General features: G+C 38.7%; 1 long non-coding RNA gene across 1 annotated transcript; it reads right to left on the reverse strand.

The window, feature by feature from the left end:
- Positions 1–1078: 1078 nt before the first annotated feature.
- Positions 1079–18091, reverse strand: LOC147175503 (uncharacterized). Its single transcript, XR_015094576.1, has 3 exons — positions 17893–18091; positions 15177–15235; positions 1079–1539 (listed from the first exon to the last, which is right to left on the reverse strand). It is a non-coding gene; the product is annotated as an uncharacterized LOC147175503 (long non-coding RNA).
- Between the last annotated feature and the right edge of the window lies 1 nt (position 18092).

Raw genomic sequence — 18092 nt, forward strand, 5'->3', positions numbered from 1 at the left:
CAGAACTGCGGAAAATATCAACTCGGATGTACCTGACTTCCGACCATCCACGAATGCAGCATAAGGGCTCACCTTGCAAACATCACATGACCAAACCCAGAAAATAGATGAGCCGTGATTGGCCATTACCTGAGCCATGAGCAACTGAGATGTCATTTTCAGTCGTCGCGTGGCAAAATGGTTGCCCCTGAGATGGATAAAAACAGGTGGATTTTGCTGCTTCGTTCAAACCATAAAACATCAGGTAAAGAATTGTTTGCTTACCCTTTACCTCCCCTGAACTGTTTTAAGGTTTTTAATTATTATAGCATTTATGCTAATTTCCTTTAGCCCGTCGATGGCACTTTACATGATGTTAGCGTTAAGCTAATAAATGTTTGTTATGGTTAGGTTGAACATTTTGTTTGTTTTTTTGCTCATTATTATTATTATTATTATTATGATGATATTTAATTATTTTTGTTTTATGTGTAAGTTTGACAGGAGGACTCTTGCTGTGTGATTATGACAATTTCCGAACGGAATACATAACTATAAATGATAAAAATGAAATATGCCACTTTAAATTTTTTTTATTGTGGCTCAAACAACATTGGTCGAATAGCATTTCTAAACAGATTGGTATTTGCTAAGGGGTTTATGTGTGTGCGCACGTTTGTGTCTTATAAATGGAATGCATGCGTAAAGGGAGATGCAGACTGTCAGGATAATAATAATACGTTTTTGCTCTTGAGAATTTCTAAAACAATATAAGATGGATAAAAGGTCACTTTACAGGGGTAGGACGCCGCGTGCTTGGAGGAATGTTGTTTTCTCAAATACAACTATTTGCTTGTGGACACATACAACGTTTCCTTCTAAAGAATAATACTTGTCTCTCAAAAAATAAAAATAAAATAAAAAATCCCTGAAAATATCATCCAGCAAAAATTACTTTATTCTCTAAAATATTTCTTTTTTCCCACTTTTTCTACACAACTTTTTTTTCAGAAAGGGCTTGAATCTCCTTTTTTTTTTTTGTATTCTATTTTTTCACGTGACCCTAACCCTTGCAAAAGTCGATTGGCATGCCTGAACAGATTGTTATTTGAATTTTAGTTGTGTACTGTATGTAGCAGCCTGTCTTAAGAGAACTTCCCCTTGATACCACACACGCACACACACACAGGAATTGGAGCGGACACTGTGTGTGCGTGTGTGTGCTAGTAGGTTTGATGGAGGGTCCACTCCAGTAGGGAAGCCCAGGGAAATGCATCACTCTAAATAAGAGTGCTTAGAGTTGGCAGCGAGGCTGGCAGGGCCCTCGTGAGGACTGTGGGCGGACAAATGCATCGCACACGCGCGCACACACAAACAAGACACACAGAGACGCACGCACACAGCGCAACCTTTAGCCGGGATAAAGAGGATAATAAGTCAGAGGCGGTGCTGGATGTTGGCCCAGCAGGTGGTCTCCATCCTCAGAGCGGGTTGAGAGTCTTTTGGTCTTCCGCCATCATGGAGGAGTCAATGAAGAGGAGACGAATCCAGCCCCATCCACTAGAAAGTGCCCCATAGAGTGAGTTTGCCATTTTGTAGTCTTGATTCAATGTGTAGTGAGTACAGGTTATATGCCCTATAGTGACCCCAGTATATCCTGCAATGTATCTTAAAAAGCAACGAATAACCGTTGGTCACCAGAAAGGCAAACGCAAAATGATACAAAATCGCCTAACTGCACTCTAAAAAGAGAATTTTTAAGATTAAACAGAGAATTGTTGACCAACTTAATAAAATTGCTTCAAGTGGTAACACGCAATTGAATTAAGTTAATATATTATGTTTATTGAAGTCATAATGAATATATTCACTTTGGATTATACCACTTGAAGCAATTTTCTTAAATTGGTTCAACAATTCTTTTTTCTGCTGGGCAAAATGTATTTCTTTTTTTGTGCTGATTTGGACTCTTTTCCCACATAAGAACAACTTGGACATTTTTGGGGGGGTTATCGCAACTTTTTAGTTGTTATAGTGGACGCCAGGATAATATGGCTGTAAAGTGTTGCAAACTTACTTGCTTATATGCAACATTTTTAACATGATCATACAAATCAACTTGTGATTGTGATTGATTAGTTGAGATCCAATCATGAACCAGAAGTGTTGACATCATCCAAATTATGCGTTTTATTGGTTTAGACACACAAATATGTCATGTCCAATGCAACCATTTATGGGTCTGAAGGTGTAAAAAGATTGTTGATCTGTTTCAAATCCCATACAAAGATTTTTTTTTAAAATCTGGGCTTTTGTTTTTTATTTGATTTCTTATCTATTTTTTAATCGAGTTGTAAAGGTAGGTGGCATTAATGGTGGAAAGGTTTTTGAATTATTACATTTCGGTCTCATTATTTACCACACAAAACCCAGCATTTCAGTAGGGGTGTGTAGACTTTTTATACCAACCACAAAATGCTTTTGTTGTAGTAACATACTCTCAAACAATCCTTCCATCCATTTTCTAACACCAAACATAAATACATCGGTTTTCCTCTCCGTATCCTGTTCCTAAAGGTCCGTCCATCTGTTTTCTTCCACTCTGCTTTTCTAACATCCATCCATCCATTTTCTATCCATCCCTCAATTTTCGACCACTTATCCCATTCCCAAGGATCCATCCCTCTATTTGCTACCTGTTGATCCTGCTCATAATCATCTACTTACTTCTGGATATCAGTGCAGAAATGTGTCAGAAAAAGACAAATGGCGGCAAGTTAGCGCCCCCATTAAGAGTTAGGTGCATGCAGCTGGGGAGGTCCCGTTCCCCCCTCCGAGTCTTGCATGTAGGGAAGCGATGACCTTTTTTTCCCCAGGCGTTTCGGTGCTTCATCACTGTCTGACCAGGAAACGTTTCAGCGCCAAGGTAGGGGCCAAAGATAAAGTGGACGGCTCTATCCCGGGATAAGACCCCCCCCCCCCCTCCCCACCACCACCACCACCGCCACCACCTACCCATATGCTGACTCGGGCGACCTATCCCATTAAGTGCTGGGTCAGCAGACAGCAGGGCGTTCACCTTTGCTGCCACATCGTCCTCGTTTGAGAGGGTAAGACCAGTCAGCATCTTTTCTCCCACTGCACACAACTTTTCATTGAACAATATGTTGTATCCGCCATATTGATTTTGAATAATATTCCATATCCACTCTCATACAGGCACAACAAAACATACTGGGAAAGTTGATCCCGACTGATTTTGAATGTTATTCACTCATGTTACCATACAGTAAAACGCTCACTGGTAAAGTATCGTCAGCATAACAATGAAAATGAAGTCCATGCTGTGGAATAATCTAACCAAGGAGAAACATGTAGATGGTGAAGAGGAGAGGCCCAAGGATAGAGCCTTGAGGCACTCCTTGATTGACTGGGGCAGGAGGGGAGCTGGAGTAGTTCATAGTGACAAACTGTGTCCAGTTGGCGAGATATGACTGAGACTACTTGGTGGTCGGGATGGAGTGGCAGACGGTGTCAAAAGACAGTCTCACTACTATTTTTTTTCTGAACGCACATTGTAGGGTTTCATAGAGCTAGTTCATCATTTGACATATTCTGGTGCTGGCAAGTACATAGTAAATTCTGAGTTCGTGGCACACTGCAGGCAAATGTGACCTGTATCTGACTTTTTTTTTTATGTCAATCTGAATGGCTCAATTCCGATTTTTTTCATATCCGACCTGGGTCACTTTCATATGTGGCCCTAGATCGGATACGTAGCCGAACTATAATGTAATCACTTAAACTTGAAGCATAAAGTTGACAGCTCAATTATCATTAAATACGCGCGGCAATGACTGACATCATCGTTGGAAAGGCTGGGGGGGCGTGGGGGGGGGGGTGGTTTAGGTCATCTCCGTACGATGACGAGCTCGAACAGGCTGGCCTTATTTCCACAAAATATTATTTCTACCTCTGACGATAGACTTATAATTTAGTGTGTGGCCCTGACACACTGGACCATACGTATTTACTTTTGCAAACACAGCATTGTGAGTGACGCTGTATCGTCTTCTGCGCATGCGGGTCACTTTGGGGACGCATTACGTCCACACAGCAGACAGATTGAGGTCGCAATTAATAGGTATTGTGAATGCTTACTAAATGTTTGACTCTATTTAGAGTGAAACCAAATAGACTCAGTTCAAGATTAGCCTAATATTTACTCTTGGAAGAAAGTAGAATAAAGAATTGAAAAAAAAACACGTTTTAGGAACGAATTTATGACCTTATGACCTCCAGCTTGGGAGACTGCCACACTATGCCCCTCCTACTGTTTGCTTATATCCAAGAGAAGACATTTTTGGTCTCTTGGAGAAGATTCCAGCTGAGACGAGCGATATACTAACACACAGCAGGAGCTGATTTCAACTCATTTCAGCAAATTACAATCTGGCACTTTTGAACCCTATCACTTTTGAGTAATCGCCATCCTCACTCAAACACACTGCCGTTGTTGAACTTTATTGATTTTGAATGACGTTGCAAAAACAAGACACTCCAAAAGTTGTTCCCTGTTGATTTTTTTTTTAATGGTATCACGTATCACCATCCACTTTTGAACCCGATTGATTTTGCATTGATATCACATACGCACGCACACTCACTGAGAAAGTTGAACCCTATTGATTTTGTATGACACAGCAGAAACAATTAAACACACAAAGGCACTTTTGAACTATTGATCTCGAATAAGATGCCCGCTCTAATTGCAGCACAACAAAGAACAAAAAATGATTTCGTCCTTTCTCGTCTTCTTCAGTGGTGCTTTCATTTTTTGTGTTTACGCCCCACACACGCTCTCTCTCGCGCACTGGCGTTTGACAAATGGGCAGGAAGACCATTAAGAAATGTCATGGGCGTCATTATGAGACAGATAATTACAGCGGCCCGCTTCCAAAGTCAAAACTGCCTTGTTTTTTTGTTTTTTTTATCCGCATCGTTAGGCCAGGACACAACATCGCACGGCTGACACCAGCATTAGCACTTGATGCATCGCGCCGCCGCAAAAAAAGAGCATTTGAAACCGAGCGCGGGACAACTTGTCGTTAAGTTGCTGATGATTACAAATGAGCTAGCTGTTGCGTCGCTAACGATAGACAATTAAAACTGCCACCTAAGCAGGGCTGGACTGGCCATCTGGCAAACAGGGCAGACGCCCGGTGGGCCGGCGTCTTTTGAGGCCGATGCGGTGCATTTTAATTATTATTTTCCTCCATTTTACTACAAGAGACCGGTCCACAATTTAGAGGGAGTAGTCCATTAATCCATTTTGAATATAGATAACTAACTGAACCAACATCAGACAATATCAGTGGCAGATCTATGTTTTAGGCGGGGTGGTCAGTCGTCGGGGGCCAGGCCAGGCCAGGCTGGCGAGTTTAAATGGAAACGCCAGGGAGGATTTTTATTGTGCCAGTCCAGCCCTGCACCTAACCATTCAAATGAACTAAGATAGCGGTCAAAATCAAGTATACAGTTAATAATAATAATGAAAAACATCAAAGTCAATGTGGTCTTAAATTAACCCAACTTGTTTTTGTAAACTTTAAATTAAGCTGATGCACTTTGGTAAACATCAAATATAGTTTAGTTATGTCTGTTATGCAAATAAAACAAAAACCGTGTTAGTCCTTAGTAAACTAGCATCAAACACAATCGTACTTTTGTGTGTTGGTAAACAAAAACGTTTCATCTTCAATTAACCTATGATGTACATCAAAGACAATGTTAGGTCTTCAGGTAAAATTTTTATAAGCATCAAAGACGTTTTCAGTTTCCCCTATACAAACTTAAAAGAATGCATACGCTCTTATGTATTTTTGTAAATATTAGTGACAACTCAATTAAGATAACATGCCTGTTTTGTTAAACGCAAAGACAATTCTGTCTTTGATTAACTAAATGTGCTTTTTTTGTGCAATAAAAAAACATTGTAGTCTTCAGTTAATGCTTCTGTAAACCTCACACAATGTACGATTTTCCGTTTTGTAAACATAACTTTTGTAAATATCAAATTTACAGTGTCCGAGAAACCTGACGTATACGTTTTGTAGACAAAGACAATTTAGTCTTCAATTACCCTAATGCGCGTTTTTGTCAATGGCAAATATAGAACGTCAACAAACAAAACTCAATTTAGTCAAAAGGTCATTTTACATTTTTTAATCAACATCAAAGACAAGTTTAAACCATCAACAAACCTATACAGGTTAATGTAAGTTTTGTTAAACATCGCAATCTTTTTTCAATAAACTAAGTACATGTTAGTACATCAAAGACAATCCGTGGTCTTCAACGACCCAAACCGCGCTTGTTTTCATAGACATCAAAGACCATTTACTGTAGTCTTTACCAAACCTAAAGTGCAGTATGTGCTGTGTGATGATCAAAGGCAATTTAGTTTGATTTGTTCTCCTTGTATTCATGTCCTGGCTGTAAAGTTGATGTGAGAGTGGCAACAGGCGGGACATAACTGGCCCGCGATGCCAGACTCGGGCCCCCGTCCACCAACCTGTGCTCCTGACCTACTTTCCTGGCCTCATCCGTCACGCTGGAATCGTCCCCCCTTGAATCCCATTTATCGCTCCCGGCCCTTTTCTTTTTTTTATTATTATTACCAACCATCCACTCCGACATTTGAATATTTCATCACTGCGCCGCAGCGCTTTCAACACGGAATGTGATTTAACCGCAGCGGCAGTACACGCGAGTGACAGCGTGATTATTGCTGTCAAAAAGTGATGCATGGCCTGTGCCGTAACATGGAGCGATGAGACGGGAGCACGACGGCCCTCGCAACTCGTAAATTTCCCGCACAAGGAGGGAGAGACTTGCCGTTTGTTTTCCTTTCTTTTACAGATTGATTAGCAGATCAGGAAGGCAGGCTAATTCCCTAGAATAGTACGACAGTGGTACCTCGGAGTTTGAACATAATTAATTGCTGCGAAGTGTTCAAAGTCCGAATTGTTTAACATCCCAAACATTTTTTCCCATAGGAAATCATGTAAATGCAATTAATCCGTTCCCAAGCTCCAAAAACAGAAAATTTCTATTTTAATTTATATTTATGTTTTTTACATTTACAGTACAGTATTCAAACAATAAAAATACCATACCTTACCTGTTGTGGTGTGATGGCATCAGTGGATGATAAATGCTATGTTAATGCTAGCTTTAGTTCAGTTTGTGTATTTTACATTGGGCATATTGTTAGACTACTCAGCGGTCCTTGTGTGCGTTGTTTAACGTCAGGCCCCTTGTTGAACAGCTCGTGCCAATATTTACAGAAGTAGTCACGGTAGTTACAACGGCACGATAATCTCCTTCCTAATTCCACTGTAGTTCGTAGCACTGTACATTTTTCTTTGCTGCCACTGGCACTGTTGTCTTTCTTTGGGCCCATGGCGAAGAAAATTGTCGTGGAAAAATCAAAATGAGTATGGAGCACCTCCAGGAGTATTCACGAGGCATTTTTTACTCAGATTGTTTGGTTGAAGTCCGAATTGTATGAGTTCCGAGACGTTCAAACTCCGAGGTTACACTGTAGTTAGAATTCTAGTCGGCAGTTCATGTTTCAACACTTTCACCGAGGGGTGGGGAAAAAAATTGCAATATATTGTTGTGCTCTCTGTTGCAATAAATACATCCACACACTAACGGCAGTATCGATATATTATGACGGCACACCAGCGCAAAGCACATAATGAATTTTCAATGAAGCTGGAAACATACTCAACGTAACACGCCACCTACAACAAGGCTCACTTCAAAAATAAAGTTTTACCAAACAATACATTGATGCCAATGCAATTGCCTTGGTGGGCTTTTACTTTGAAGTGGGTCTGCGATGCGACATGACCGCCATCTTGACTTCCTTTTTCGACGTGTTGGCTTACATATCGAAGTTTTGAGTTAAATGACATATTTTCTACCAACATTTTCACAATGCCATCACAAAAGTATATTCAATCGCTAATTTAGGATGCTAAGAAACCGCTAGTTAATTACATCATCATTGTATGATACGCCGCAAGACTCCAACGTTAGTGGCTAGCATCTAGTGTTAGCATTAGTGCCTAGCTGGTACGGTGGCCCTAAAGTGCAAAAAAGGGCTGGCTTTCTTTACTTTTTCTTTACTTTTTCAATGCCTGTGTCCAAATTCACAAGACTGGGTCCTCTGAAGGCCGAATTTGTCGGCCGCATGACTCACTCCCGGCGCAACACGGCATATGAATGGAGTGTCGGTCAATGCGCCACCGACAAGCAGCATTGACAATCCATTTATATGTAAGTCCGTGCGTCCTGTCGAGTGGCAGCATGTGGCCGACAAATTCGGCCTTCGAAGGACCCAGCCTTATGAATTTGGACACAAGCAATATCCTGCGCCGAGGCTACTTTGTAATTCACTCTCCATGTTTAAAGGAAGGGAATGTGCCTTAAATTGCACTTTGTCTTTTTCATTATAAAAAAAAAAAGATAATAGAACTTTGTCTTCATTTATTTTATGAAACACCTGTTCCAATCAATAAAAACATTTAACTCAAAATGTCAAATATTGACATTAGATTTTAGGAAAACCAACTTTAAGCCATTAATACCTTGTTATTTTATACATAGACAAGGTATAAAATAAGAATGTATCTGCCTCTTATTGCACTTAAAGTTGCGTTCCTAAATATTTTTCCAAATTAGACATTTTGAGTTGATTTCTTTATTATTATTTAATGGGCGAAAGTGTTTTATAAAATAAATCAATTTATCTTGTTTTGTTTTGTTTTCTGATCCAAAAAACGATTCAATCTGTGACTCAAATCCGTGATCCAATCCGAACCATGACTTTCGTGATCCTTTGCTGTCACCGTCAGTACTTAATCTCTCCTGACCTGTTTGTGGGGGCGCTAATCCCTAAATGGTGGTAAAGTAGGCAGAAGCAGTGCCGAAGAACTGGTGTCTCGACACTATTGGCAAAGAAGAACAATCGGCAAGTTTAACAAAAGTTAGTCTTCAATTAACCTATCATACAAAACCGTCAAAAAACATTCCTAATTTTCCAAACCGCACTCAGTTCAGTCGCAAACCAACCTAACGTAGGCTACATATTTTTTGTAGACGTCAAAGAGTATGGGGCATATTTGTATTGTTTTGGCAGCAATTGTGAACACGGGAAATGAAAAAATAAAGCATGGAAGAGAACATTAAAAAGATTTTTAGGAGAATTCAATTATTTTGGGCGGTTATTGAGATACTCAAAAAACATATTCGATGAAGAAAAAAAGTGCAACACAATAAAATACCCTTCACAGTGGTATGGCCATACAAACTTCTTTCTATTTGGCGCTTGAACAATAAAATTGCCGAGTGCCAAATCTATCAAATTTCCGATGTATCTCCTATAGTGTAAATGATAACCCTTGTTTCTATTCGACACTTGAGCAATAAAAAATAAAAAAATCCTCTTCAAATGTTTGAGGATTATTGAATGTTAAAGCAAGAATCCATGTTTGAAAAAATAGCTTCAGTATAGTCAAACGATTCATGGTGGAAATGCCAAACAATCTCGTTTCTATTTGGCACTCAAGCAGTAGTTATTTCATATTGATCATTATTGAATGTCAAATGGTCATAGATTATTGAACATCGAAGTGAGAACCCTATTTCTCGTAAAAATGGCACAATACCTTTTCCAAATGTCAAACCTTATGGCTTCTATTCGGCGCTCGAGCAGTCATTATTTCAGAACAGTGTCCTCGAAGGTCATCACGACGCTTGTGACCCCAACAGTGAGTGGGAAAAAACAAAGTGGTACAATAAAGTCCAATCCTTCACTATGGAAATGCCAAACCTTCTTGCTTCTATTCTGCGCTCGAGCAGTATACCGTACATAAAAAAATAAAAATATAAATACTTTTGAGGTTTGTAACCCATTTTAAAGAGAAGGAAGAAGGAAGGAACATCACCAAACAGGTAGTTAGGATCACTGTTGGGGAGAAGGGGTGTTAGCTAGAACTATGCTACGCTAAAACTCAGCAAGCAATTAGGGGTTAAAGGTCTCTGGCAGCAGATGTGTTGTTGTTGTTGTGCAGCTGCAGCCCGCCTGCGAGCGTCGATCGATACCGGCGGATACGGGCCATGAGGGGGGCCGCCCGCCTCCCCCCTCTGGGCCCCCGGGGGAGTCAATCACATGGTCACATGATCAATACTCAACGTATTTCACCTTTATTAGCTCTGCAGCAGCAGCAGTCACGTTTTCCTCCTGCTCTACGTAACCACTTTTTCTTTTAATGGATATAGTTCTTGTTTAGACATTTTGAAAATGAAACTTTTTTTATGTTTGTTTTTTGTTTTTTACTGCTTGAGTGCAGAATAGAAATAAGATTAGGAAATTCCCCTGCGACAGTACTTGACTGTATCGATGCCACTTTTTTAAATGAACAGGATTTTTGCTTGGACATTTAATAATCTTTCAATGGTTGCAGATTAAATGAACACTTGAACTGCTCGAGTCCAGAATAGAAACAAAAAGGTTAGGCGTTCCAATTTTGAAGGGTACTTTACTGCTACAGTACCGCTTTTTGAACAGACTCTATTTGGAGTGCCGAATAGAAACCAGGTGTTTTGGCATTTCAACACAAAGAGCAGCAGGTTGGAGGCGCACAATGAATAATTATACAGTCGTCGCGGTTAACACCAGACAAATGTCTGCAGGTTATCTTCTCAGAGGCGGATCAATAGAGCCCAGCTCACAAACCGCAGCGGGGGTTTACCGCCATTGATGCGTCTGGGCCTGCAAACTGTCTCAAAAGAGAAAAGGGGTCAGGTGACAGAACTGTTTCAGTGCCAGGAAAATGACTGCAAAATTAAAGTTAAAAATACAAGACGACAGGGAGGGGAAAAGTACTAGACAGAGACTGACTGAAAAGATGAAAAAATCAATACCTTTTATGACTTTGTTTTTTACTGCTCAGGTGACAAAAACAAAAGGGGAAAAATATTGGCAGGCGGTTATAAAAAAACACCTTTAAATTTGATAGTTCCTTTTTTTCTTACTGCCCCAGTGCCTGAATAGAAAACACAAAAAAAGACGGGGGGGGGGGGGGGGGGGTGGGGTTGGGGTTGATCTATACATTTTAAGATTGTTAATAAATAAATAAATGGCAAGGGCCAAATGAAAACAATATATATATATATAATATATATATATATATATATATATATATATATATTTATTTTTTATTTTTATTTTTTTACCACTCGAGCAGCAAATGTAAAACAGGACAGACTGGAAGAAAACAAATCATTAAATTTAAGTTAAATAATTAAAATTGTACTGCTTGAGTGCCAATGAGCAAACAAGACAAAGAATTAAAAATAAATAAAAATAAATGAATTTGAAGATTTTTTTTAACCGCTTGAAGTAGATTTAAAAAATAAATATAAATAAAGTAGAAAACAGGACACAGACTGAAAGAAGAAAATAAAATAAAAATGTAAGCAACAAAACACAGAAATTACATTCAAAGAATTTAAAACTTATTACCGCTTTAGAGACTGCCAGGGGGGGGGGGGGTGGGGGGGGGGGACTTTAGCATTTAAGTGCTAGTTGACCTCAGTTCTATTGGTTGTTCTTTACCATTTGAGGGAGCCAGCTGAAACCAAAAGGAGGTCACACGGACCACCAGGACCACCCCTTTCACACGTGTAATAAATCGTATTTTCCCAGCAGCCGACTCGTATTTTGCGACAGGAAACGCTCGCAGATGGCGCACGAAGTTCACACAACAGCCTAACAAATGGAAAAAGTAAACGAAGTGGACAGTTGCTCCCCAAGTGGAACATCCGGCAGGTTCCGCCGTTCTGGAGAAAATAAATGGGATCGTCTTCTTCTTGGGGGACATAATGAAAGAAATGCATTGAAGTTCCAACACGACAAAAGAAGAAAAAAATGCTGAATTCATGATGTGAGTGTCCTGGTGTTGCTTGTGCTTAGCATACGGTCCACTTTTGAAAATGACATCATACTTTTAGTCATGTTTTTCTCAGGTGAGAGATGTCAAGAATTTGCTCTCAGCAAAAGTCAAACTTTTGTGAGAATAAAGCTGTTTTTTATTAGTATACAAAGTTGAGTACTGCAAAAGAAACTGTAATATTACATCAAAAACAAAGGATTATTTATTTATTTTTTACAATCAACTCATTGCATCATACTCTCTCAAATCTTGTGAGGACAAGCGGTTAAGAAAATGGATGGATGGATGGATGGATGAGATACGCACATGAAATTATGATACAAAAATGTTTTATTCTTACATCCTGTTTAATTATTTTAATATTGTGTGTTTTATACAGTACAACTGTATACATAGCTATTTTTCTTCTTAAAAACACTTTACAAAAATGTGTTGATGTTTTTTTTTTTGAGGGGCTGGAACAGATTAACGGCCTTTCCATTCATTTCAATGGAAAACGACGATTTGTGATTAGAAATGAGTGTGGCTACGAAACCGATTCAATTTGTTACCATTTAAATATTGAAATGTGACTTTGAACATTGCCTGCACTGATGATAAAGGCTTATAATGCCTGGTCTAGCCGCTTGTTGGTGTTTTAACAAGCAAAAGCACAGAGCGTGATGCGGCCATTGGGATTTAATAGACAAATGAGCCAAATGTTTGCCTTGATCTGCATGCTTCAGATAAAGATGGCGGGCAAATGAAAAACCAGATTAGCACAGCGGAGCCTACAGGCCTCACATTGGAACCTTAGCAGCTGTTTTGTGAAGGAAAACAGATTAGGAGTTCATGTCTGGTTATGTTTAATCAGTTAATGAGTCGATCAGGTTGGACTACAGTGCATGAATGTTAATTGATCGTCTTATCCAGAAAATGTCAAACAATTTTTCAGCTTGATGGGAATAGTTTGCTGCAGTTTATTTTCTCTGCACACAGTTACTTGGATTATTTTAATTTTATTTTATTTTTTTCACACACTCACACAAACAAATGTGGTCTCCCAGGCGGGAAAGCGAACCCACGCCAACCTGCATCGTAGGCAAGTGACGGTACCACTCCGCCACCTAGAGCCCAGTTGCTTGGATTATTGTGGGACAGAAGAAGAATGGAATGATCTCACAAATAGACAAAATGGCAGCTAGAAAAAAACTGTTATTTGTGCAGAAACATAACATGGCTGACCTGAACTATTTATAATATAATATAATATAATATAATATAATATAATATAATATAATATAATATAATATAATATAATATAATATAATATAATATGAAGAAAAGATCACAATATTACGAGGCAAACATAATTTCTCAAAAAAGGGTGATTTTGGGGGGAGGAAAAAAATCACTATTATACAATGAAGTTGAAAAAAAAATTCCTAGAAGAAGTCCAAATTTTAAGACCATAGTATAATATTTTATCAAGAAAAAAAGTCATGACTGTCAGAATAAAGTTGTATTTTTTAGGGGGAAAAAATCTAGATTTTACAAGAATCAAATGCGATTTTTTTTTTGTCTTCAAGGATAATTTGAGAGTAAAATCATGTAGTTTTCCATGAAAAAAGACAGAATATTACAATATAAAATGTAAAATATATTCAGCAATATTACAATAATAATAATAGAATATAATAGTCTAGTTTTCTTAAAGTCCCCCTTTTTTAAGGGAAACGTCAGATTGTATGCATGTGAATACAAAAACACTTGACTGACATCCCCGCACCACCGCGCCTCGCCTCTAATAAAGTATCTGCCACCGTCGCTAGCGCTCCTCTGACAAAGTGCGCGCCAGGTGACCCTCTTCACACGGGAATCGATAATCAACGGCGATATCTTCTTTTTTAATCTCCCCCGCTATCAATTACACGCTATCTGACAGACTCATCACGTCATTTGACAAAAGGTTATCTCCCTCTTACACCACAACCCAACCCAACCGGCTCAATCCTGTTCTGCTCTCTTCTATTTCACAGCACAAAAGACCAGCAGACTGAATAATAAACTGCGCTTAAGCCTTCTGTATGCGCATAAGTCACTACAGTAGACAACTATTCAATATCTGTTTTTCTTTACATGCATGAGTCTTGAGGTCACAGATCAGTCACACAATGACTCAAAAGCTGTTTTCTTTTAAAGGCATGAGCATTGATGGCAAAGTTGTGTAATAGCCGCTATGGCAGACGGCTGTTTTCTTCAATATACTGTATATGACAATTCAGTGTAAGGTTGCATTTGCACCGTTGTGCACTTTTGGGACGGAACACAGCCGACTCCCAGCCAATTGAAGCGGCTCCCACCATTCCCATTAAAATCCGAGCAGTCGAAGCGCACACTGTGCCTGACATTGCGGGAGCAAATTAACTCACTGGACCTCGAGAGGTGAGAATGGTGACGCAAAATGTGTTTATTAGGGGTGTCAAAATTCGTGCGTTAATTTAGAGTTCATTTAAAGTTCCTTTAACGCCACTAATTTTTTTAACGCGTGATAAATGACCGTCCGTTACTTGGAAAGCCTGTACTGGGGGAACTTGAGTCGCAACGCAGCAGACACGTCCACATCAAAATTTTGCAGTAATAAATTTAATAATGATGCATATATTTGTGGAGACAAGTGTTAATTTTATCCGCCATTTTTAAATTTTGTCTCAGTTTTAGTCCAGTTTCAATCCAGCTTGTTAGTTTTGATCATAGTTAGTCAACCTCATTCCGTTTTTATTTAGTCCATTTTTAGTCAACTATAAATCTAGCATTATAGTCTTTATTTTAGTCCCAGAAAACATAATTTTATTCGTCAAGTTTTAGTCAACAAAAACTGTCAACTATTTAGTCTATTGTAGTTTTAGTCAGGACAATCAGTTAACGCCTGTATAATTTTTGTCTGCAGATAATGTTGAACATTTCGAATCTTAAACTATTTCACATATAAATTTCCTCTCATCTTTTTTTGATGAAAAACAACTTGACACAATTACAGTATATCAACAAGTGGCTACTATGGCTCCATGCTATGAGCTAGTAAATTAGCCAGCATTAGTTAGCGGTCGGATTAACATTAATGTTGGAACATTATAGCCGTTGGGATTAATGATACGTTATAACATAATTTTTTTTAATTTTTTTTACCTTTAACGTGAATCCACCTCCTGTCTGTCCCATGTGTTTGTGCATGTTGCACTCGCTAGCTGCAGAATTGAAAGGGGGTGTGTCACTGTGTGTCACATGACAGATTAACACAGATAAAATTTTACAAAATCAAATAATTTTCGTCTCTTTTTTATTCATGAACTAAAATGTCCATACATTTTATTCCAGTTTTTATGAATTCATCTCGTCTTCACTAAAAATGACAAAAATGCATACTGATTTAGTCACAGTTATTGTTGATTAATGAGGGTTTTAGTCTAGTCTAGTTTTTTTAAATCATTTTTGTTTAGTTTTCGGTGACAAAATTAATATTAGTGGATACTGGGGTTAAGTTGTATTTTACAATTTTAAAAATGTGCAGAATTTCACAAGTTACTTCATGTTAAAGATTTGATAGCTCTTAATATGAAAAGAAAAATGCACTGAGCTGTCGCCAACGTCTGACAAATACAGTTATGCCATCTAGTGGCAGAAAAAATGACCTCAACATAAACCAATATCACACTTGTTTGTTTGTTTTACAGTACAGGACATCTTTTTTTTGTAACTCAATTTTACGAATTACCATAAAATTACTATTTCAATGACTAAAAGATGCAGCCATATTTCTAGTAGTTTAAAAAAAATCCCACTATTATGCTCACAAGAGTATGAAAACTTAGAAATTATTGTACATTTTATTCTACATTTAGAACAGATATAAAATGTGTGATTAATCGTGAGTTAACCATTTGAAGTCATGCGATGAATTACGATTACAAATTGTAATTGCCTGACACCCCTAAACTGCAAGAACTTGCACTTTGTTATAACAAAAGCATGTTTGGAGAAGGTCACGCTTGTCACATCTTACACCGGAATCCATTTTAGTTCCTTATCAGCGTCTGATTCTTATTTTAAAAATACACAGAGGTCTTGTTAAAGGAGACGTACTCTATTGGGCTTTTTTTAAACACACAATTGAAAAGTTTCCAGGTGTCTTTATAAAATGTCTGTGGCATGTCAAAATACCCAAATGATCAAGAGACTATTTTTTTTTTTTACATCATATTTCTTGCCATGGCAAAATTGGCTTGTGTTAGGGGCAGATTAGTAACTAGAAGCTGCTGTATTTCTAGACTATTATTTTCTATGTGTAGAAAAATAGTCTGTTCAAAAGGGAATGTTTATGGTCAGCATATTTAAATACTGGAATAATTTTAGCCTCACGCCTGAATACTCTCTGGTTTATGCCTCTTTGAAACAATTAGAATGTGCCACGAATCAATTTGCGGCTGAGTTGCATCTTCTCCTCGTTCTTCCTCGTCTTCATCCTCCTCTTCAGATATGGAAGCAAGATGCACGGCTAATTAAAGCGATAATTACGTTGACTGGTGTGGTTGATTGTGGCTTTAAAAGAGGGTCTTGTGGGTGCATCCCATAATGAGGCAAAAGGTCCATCTTTTATACATCAGGTTTCTTCTCAATAGGAAGGACTAGTCTGCACTCTAGTGGAGACCGAGCTATAATGTAAACCAGTCCTTAAATCTCGTGTGACAAAAGCTTAAACTGTTAACTATATGATAATAGTTTTTTTCTTTCATTTTTTTTCATTTCACTTTTAATTAGCCTATCCTCAGCGTTAATTAAACAAAAGTAGCATTTAATAAGATATTATTTTATTATTTTTTAAAGCTAATACGATTCAATTTAAATTACATAGAACAACTTGTTAAAAGCTACGATTTTGTCTATACTTTCTATCCATAATTCAAATAATAATTTTTACCTACGTTTTTTTTATTCATCGTATGTCCGACTGCTTAATTTCTGTGCATTAAAACCAGATTAATAATGATGATGAAAGGAAAACTGTAGAATTAGTAGAATTGCATAAACTTTAATGTGCTGACAAATTAGTAATTCCTCACATTTAATAAATTATTTTCCACATTTCCAGTGCATATCATAACCGATGGCTCACTTTGTATTTATGAAGAGCAATCAACACAATACAAGTTTCCTGCACTGCAGATGTTAAATTGGACGTCAATCAGCCAAAAGAGGGCGGTCCCTTGTATTAATGCAAAGTATTTAATTGGCTGATGTTCCCATCGGTAACGCCTCATAATGTGTTTCTAGTTTTTAATTGGTCTGAATCGGCGCAGCAACAATATACGTCACCGATACGAACCTCTTTGATTGGCGACTCGCGTGCCCCCACATTAAGCGCAACGGCTAGGCAGCTAACTCAATCAAGCCCGAGCGAGCAAAAGGGAGAGATTGATGCGTGTGCTTTGTTTTGCGCTCATCTTTCTGCTCCTCCTCGCCAACCTGTTTGCCGCCAGAAAGCCCACTCAGCGCCTGTCTTTAGCACCGTTTCCTTTTTTTCCTTTGGTAGTCACAAAACATTTACAAAACTGACGGTGCCTTGGTGAAGGTAGGGCGGATTTTTTTTTCTCCCCGCGACGCAAACGCCGCACCGGTTGATCCAAAATGGCGTCACGCTAGCTGACAAGTGAAAATCTGCTATCTAGCCGCGCTAGCAGTTAGCATCCGAGCCGGTTTTTAGGTAGCCTATCCTTGGCTGCAACGGCGTCGTCGCCGCCTCTCCGATTGTCGTCCGATTTGGTGTGATAATAAACGCCATTTATTGCTACCCGATCAGAGTTAATCGAATGTGGTGTTCGAATTGGGGCTCCAGTAAACTACTTACCACGGTGCCTTGTCCCGCTCTGCTGCATTGGAACGTCATTGCTTCCCCCCCTCCAACCAGATCGGCCATTTAATCGCATTAGACAGCTTGTGCAATCGAATTTGGCTATCAATTAAAATGCATCTGGCTAGTATTTTGCCGACAATTATATTGTTTTCAACGCTTTTTAGCATGCGTCGTCGTCTCTCAAACCGGCCGGG

Source organism: Leptonotus elevatus, chromosome 4 (genome assembly GCF_054856555.1).
Source record: "Leptonotus elevatus isolate MCC_2025b chromosome 4, RoL_Lele_1.0, whole genome shotgun sequence".
Classification (NCBI taxonomy): Eukaryota; Metazoa; Chordata; class Actinopteri; order Syngnathiformes; family Syngnathidae; genus Leptonotus; species Leptonotus elevatus.